The sequence below is a fragment of the Silurus meridionalis genome, chromosome 2 (assembly GCF_014805685.1).
Source record: "Silurus meridionalis isolate SWU-2019-XX chromosome 2, ASM1480568v1, whole genome shotgun sequence".
In the NCBI taxonomy this organism is placed as follows: Eukaryota; Metazoa; Chordata; class Actinopteri; order Siluriformes; family Siluridae; genus Silurus; species Silurus meridionalis.
This window is the reverse complement of record NC_060885.1, coordinates 23441429-23446947: the sequence shown is the minus strand read 5'-3', so window position 1 is coordinate 23446947 and position 5519 is coordinate 23441429.

The following is a 5519-nucleotide window of genomic DNA, read 5'->3' as shown; positions in this document are numbered from 1 at the left end:
TACAGTCTGGATTTGATTGAAATAAAGAAGTATCAAAACCCCAAATGTACTGCACACTTTTGATTTATGCTAACAGGGCCATACTTAATATTAATTTTCTTAACTAGCTAAAAAAAAAGGTCCACAACCTGGAATAAAACTGTAATAAATAAAACTATTTTGATTGAGTATAAAAAATTATTTCCTTTAATATTTTCTTTATAACTCAACAATCTTTATGTGTTTTAAGTAAGAAACACTATGTATGTATGAAGTATCAAATTGTTTGACAATATTTCAACAAATGTGATTCAAATCCTATAGAATCTAGCCTGAAAAAAACCTGTGTGAAGATGGATACCGATAATTTAAATCAGTGTTGAGAATGAAGGAGAATCCACAACTGGTGAACAGAAAGAGGAAGATAATGTAATCAAAAGTCTAAACTTTTACTGTAAATGTTTAGACAAACAGGGCCAGTTCTACATGTTCTTTTCAGTTCTGCATGCGTATTTGTTCTGGAAGTCCCCCAACATGTTAACATTCAAAACCTTCAGCTGCACTCATAGTTTTAAAGGGTCAGTGTAAACAGAAATTTACACAAATTTCTCCATACATCACATGAAGGTGATTAGCTAAGACATGTTTAGTGTCTTAGGTTTGCCTCTTTGGCTTTGCACTTGATCTATGAGGTAAGTGTAGCTGACAAGTAAGAAAAACCTCTAGTTATATAGCCTCCAGTTTACTTTTTACACACACCTATGCACAGACAGACAGACCAACAGACAGACAGACTAATAGGTAGACAACAGAGGTGTAAAGAGTACATGAAGATCATATTTGAATTATAGTATGAATAACCTTACTGCATAACTTGCTCCATTACAGGTTAAAAGTCACCATTTCCAATATGACTTGAGTAAAAGTCTTAGAGTATCTCATTTTAACATACTTGAGTATTTGACCCATATTGAATGTATGCTCAAATATGCACTAGTCCTCAACACCAAGACACATGTTAGCTAAAAGCCAAACACAGTTTATTTGTGAGGGATTTATTTCCTAAAATTCTAATCAAATTCAACGCTGCATTAACCAAAGTCAACACTACAGCCTCTTTACCATGCCAGAATGAAACAAAGATCAAACAAGTTGGTAAAAAACTAAAGACAAAGTAGTAAAGCTATTTTTTAAAAAGGTTTTATCAAATAATCAATTGAATCAGTCACACAGTAAAAGAACCATTAATATTCAATGCACAAATAAAATGGCTAGATTGCCTCTTCTGCAGAATAAATAAGCCACACAAAATGTCATTGAGAATTGAAATATAGTGGAGTAAAAAGCATATATATTGAATCATGAATGTAGTTGAGTAGAGCTTAAAAGTTGCTTATATCTTTGATACTCAGTAAAACTAGAAAGTAGCAAAAAAAATTACTTAAATACAGTAACAAAGTACATCCATACATACAGTATATAATGAAGAATTAGATATGGCATGTACAGATACATGGAGGGTATGATGTGTAGTGTAGTGCAGTGTAGTGTTTTTTGTAAACATTGTAATTTGTAATTGCTGATACATGAGGTGAATTAAAGTGACAATGCAAACATGCTTAAAGTAAACAATGTAAGCATTGTAACAGCAGAACAGTGAATAGCATAGTTGTAAATAGTAGATGCTGGTCAAGTTCAAATATTGCTCAATGAACTTATCCTAAGAGTGGCTTAGTGCAGTGTTGTACACTGTGAACACTGTTGGAGCAAACGACCTCCTGTAGTGCTCCTATCTACAGCCAGGCTGAATGAGTCTTCTGCTGAAGGAGCTCTGATTTCTAAGTTGGTCATGGAGGTGTGCTGCTTTTTGTCCAGAATGCATGTAAGTTTACTGTGTCCTCTTTTTCACCACTATCTCAAAACTGTCCAGTGAGCAGCCCAAGCTAGTGCCAGCTTTCTTGTTTAGCATCTTTTTTGCATTTCCAGCCCTGGTGCATCCTCCACAGCATTTTGCTGCAAAGAAGACTTTACTGGCTACCACAGACTGGTTGAAGATCTCCAACATAAATGACCTGGGCTTTCTCAGAAAGTAGAGTCTGATCACCAATTTTTCTTTCAATTTGTCACCATCGTATGAATGTGAAGATGCAAAGAGGAGTGACAAGGCTGTTAGGTTGAATCTGATTACTATTAAAAATGGCTGGGAACATTTTTGTGGTGAAATGCTTTCTTAATCATGCATTCCAGTGTCAAAACAAAACTCAACCGGTCTGGGTGCTTGTGCAGGCTGCTCTCTAAGAAGGAAAGAGACTAAGAGAAGGAGAGCGAGAGAGAGAGAGAGAGAGAGAGAGAGAGAGAGATTGATCATGCCTAAGGGAGATGTACAGTGTCTAGACTGGTCAAAGACTGGGCGATTGATGTCTGTTGTTATAATGTTCTGCTTTTTAAATAACAATCTGAAGGCCTTATCCAGTTAAAAAATAAACAGTTCCAAGTCAGTTTTGTGTTGTTGAAAGGTCAATTTGAAGTGTGATATGGGTTGATACAACATATTCATGTAAATTTTTTGTTTATATATACAGTAGTGCAACAGTTTTGGGGTGCAGGGCATCTCTCTAAATCCACCAGCATGCCACCAGGAATTTGTCCCACCTCTTAAGAGCAACCAGCTGTGTGTAATGTCCAATTCCTGCTTCCTCCATCCTCTTCAACAGAGGAAAGGTTTATTCCTTTAGAACAAGCTCTCTTCTTATCGTCTCTCCCAATCGGCCTTGGCCTCAGCTCCAGCCAGACTCAACACCTAGCTTCTGTTCGCACCCATCTCACACTCTAACATAACCCCCACACCTGCTTAGGCTTTTGATCCATATTCTCTTTCATTTCAGGCCGGGCCTCTGCCACGAGTCAGTGAGCAGGCGTGCGGCGGTTCCCATGCTATATAGCAACATCAGGGTGGGTAAGCATGGCCTACATGCGGGAGTTCACTGCTCTTTTGTTTTTTAACAGAATATCTCCCTCATACTATGCAATTTGTTGTGGCAAAAAGGAAATAACATTAGCTGGCAGAGCTTGTGTTTGTTTCCTCCAGTTTGTATGGAAAAATCCTTCAGGAGCTCAGAGGAAGCTGTTGTTGTTGTTGTGGAGCTGCGGCTTCTTTTTTCTTTTTTTTTTTTTTTTTTACGAGAATGAATGAGGGAGTGAAGGGGGGCTCACTATATCCTGCCAGACCTAAGGCTAGGGCTGAACAAAAGGGGCTGTGGTCTTTTATTGAAAGTGATGACATAGAACCTGTTTTTGAAGATTCCTGAAGGAGGGTGATATAAAATATTTATGTTAATGAATGGCCAGGCACGTCAGGAAATTCCCCGCAATGGGCAAGTCTGTTGATTGTAATTCATTTGGGTGGAATGAGAGTCTGCGAAACAATTTGTCATTAAAATACAGAATCGTTTGTGGTAAAGGAGCTTTTGTTACTTGAGTTTTGCATCCAGGATCTAGGATACTAATTATATTTATACTCATATTAATACAACTTCATCACTTCAGCTCTGTACATTACACTTTACACTGTAGTGTAATCTTTGAAATCAATAAAATGTCATAAAATTTTTTATTGTTACTTTCATGGTGACATTTACAAAAGTGGTCAGCTTTATTGCTTGTTTGGTTTTGCCGCTAAATTTCAGATGTAATGCTATATCAGGTAATCTTGTGTTTCTATAATTTCTATGATAATAAAATGCGCCTCAATGATTGGCTCTATCAGGTTATATCAAATGTTTATACTCACAAATCAGATCGGGACAAAAATAAACACAACTTATTGATGTTATGAATGTTTTGTCAGTGGTTTTACAAGACTTGTATGTAATGTAGCAGAGTTTAAACAGGTCTGGGCATCAGCAAATCTTAAAATCAGTGTTTAACATTATCTGATGGAGTTGAAATCTGATCTCTAGAGGGGCTGGCATCAGTTAGAGTTAAAGATTAGATCTGATGCAGGATGTGAGGGTGGATTGTAGACAAGAGTACACAGGGTAAGAGGAGCAGTTTAGTTGGTTCTGTCTAGTTAGTATTTTCCCAACAGTCCAGCTCTTAGAATAACAGCTGACAAACTATATTAGAGATTATAGCAGTGTAGGCCATACACCATGTCAGTTCTTACCCCCAAAATATTTAGCCTTCATGAAAATTATATAAATTAGTCTTTTTGAATATTTATAATATGGGAAAATGTTTTGGATATGGCCGCAAGAGGTGACAATTTTAGAAAATTTCTATAGATTACATATTGTATAAAAGCCATTTATGTCAACATAAATCATTCTTATACAATCAAGTAGGCATGTAGGTTAGATATATCCTACCTATGTGTTACCTTCTATCAGACATTCCAGATATTTCTTAGTGTGGATGTGGACTAATATGAAATTGTTAGTTATATTGTTATTAATGCATTTTGTATGCATCATCTCTGAACTGCTTACATAAACACTATCATCATTGCATCAGTTACATTATTATTTGCACTGCCTCGATTTACAGCCCCCGCACAAATTGTATAGTTAATGATTTAATATTTATTCATGATTTTATCATTTTATTTTCCTAGTTTTTCATATTATTATAGCATACCAGCACACCAAATGCCAAATCCCTTGTACAAACAATCCACGATACTTGGCAATAAAGATGATTCTGGTCTTTTCAAAGCTTATATGAAGGTTTAATACGTCGTTTGGATATTCCTCATTAAACTAAAAGTAAAAATTAATCATCTTAGAGAACTGAAAGGGGTCAGGAATAAGATATTTTCATATTTTCTGCAAAGGTGGCCAGTAGTTTTCTCTGATTTCAACCTGAAGAACTAGGTCAAATATACTTGTTTGTTACATCATAAAGGGTGAGGACTTACTTAGATTGCCTAGACAACAATGGGAAAATGGCTAGCTAGTTTCCAGGGTTCCTGTTCACCCCTCTACAGCTTATCATAGACTGGGCAGCCACAGTACTTGGGGAATTGTGTTTTCGAGAAGAGCATCTACAATGACTTCAAAGCGCTGCCAAGGCAAAAAGAGAGCAAGAGACAGGAAACTGGCTCGGCTTGAGATTGGCAAGTTCACCAAGTCACTTTCCTCTCAGGGGAAAGTTTTTTTTTTTTTTTTTTTAATTGAAAGCTTTCACCAACAAAACGAGGCAATGATTTATAAGCCTAAGAGGCTCACTTTTTCATTAGCTAATTGTTTAAAACAAATTTTTTATGGAGTAAAGTTTTGTGTGCAATTTTTTTTGTGTGTTTTTTGTGTGAAAAGAAATGAAAATTAATAAAATTAAGCAAAATGATAATGGAATTAATATGGGGTTAAAGATAATAAATAAAATGCTTGTAATATTTTGCAAGGTCATCATCATCAACATTATTATTATTATTATTATTATCATAATTATTATTATTATACAAAATTATTCACTAACTTTTGCTGCATTTTTTTCTGTATGGTCTTAAAATGAGCTAAACGGATCCAGATTGTTCTTATATA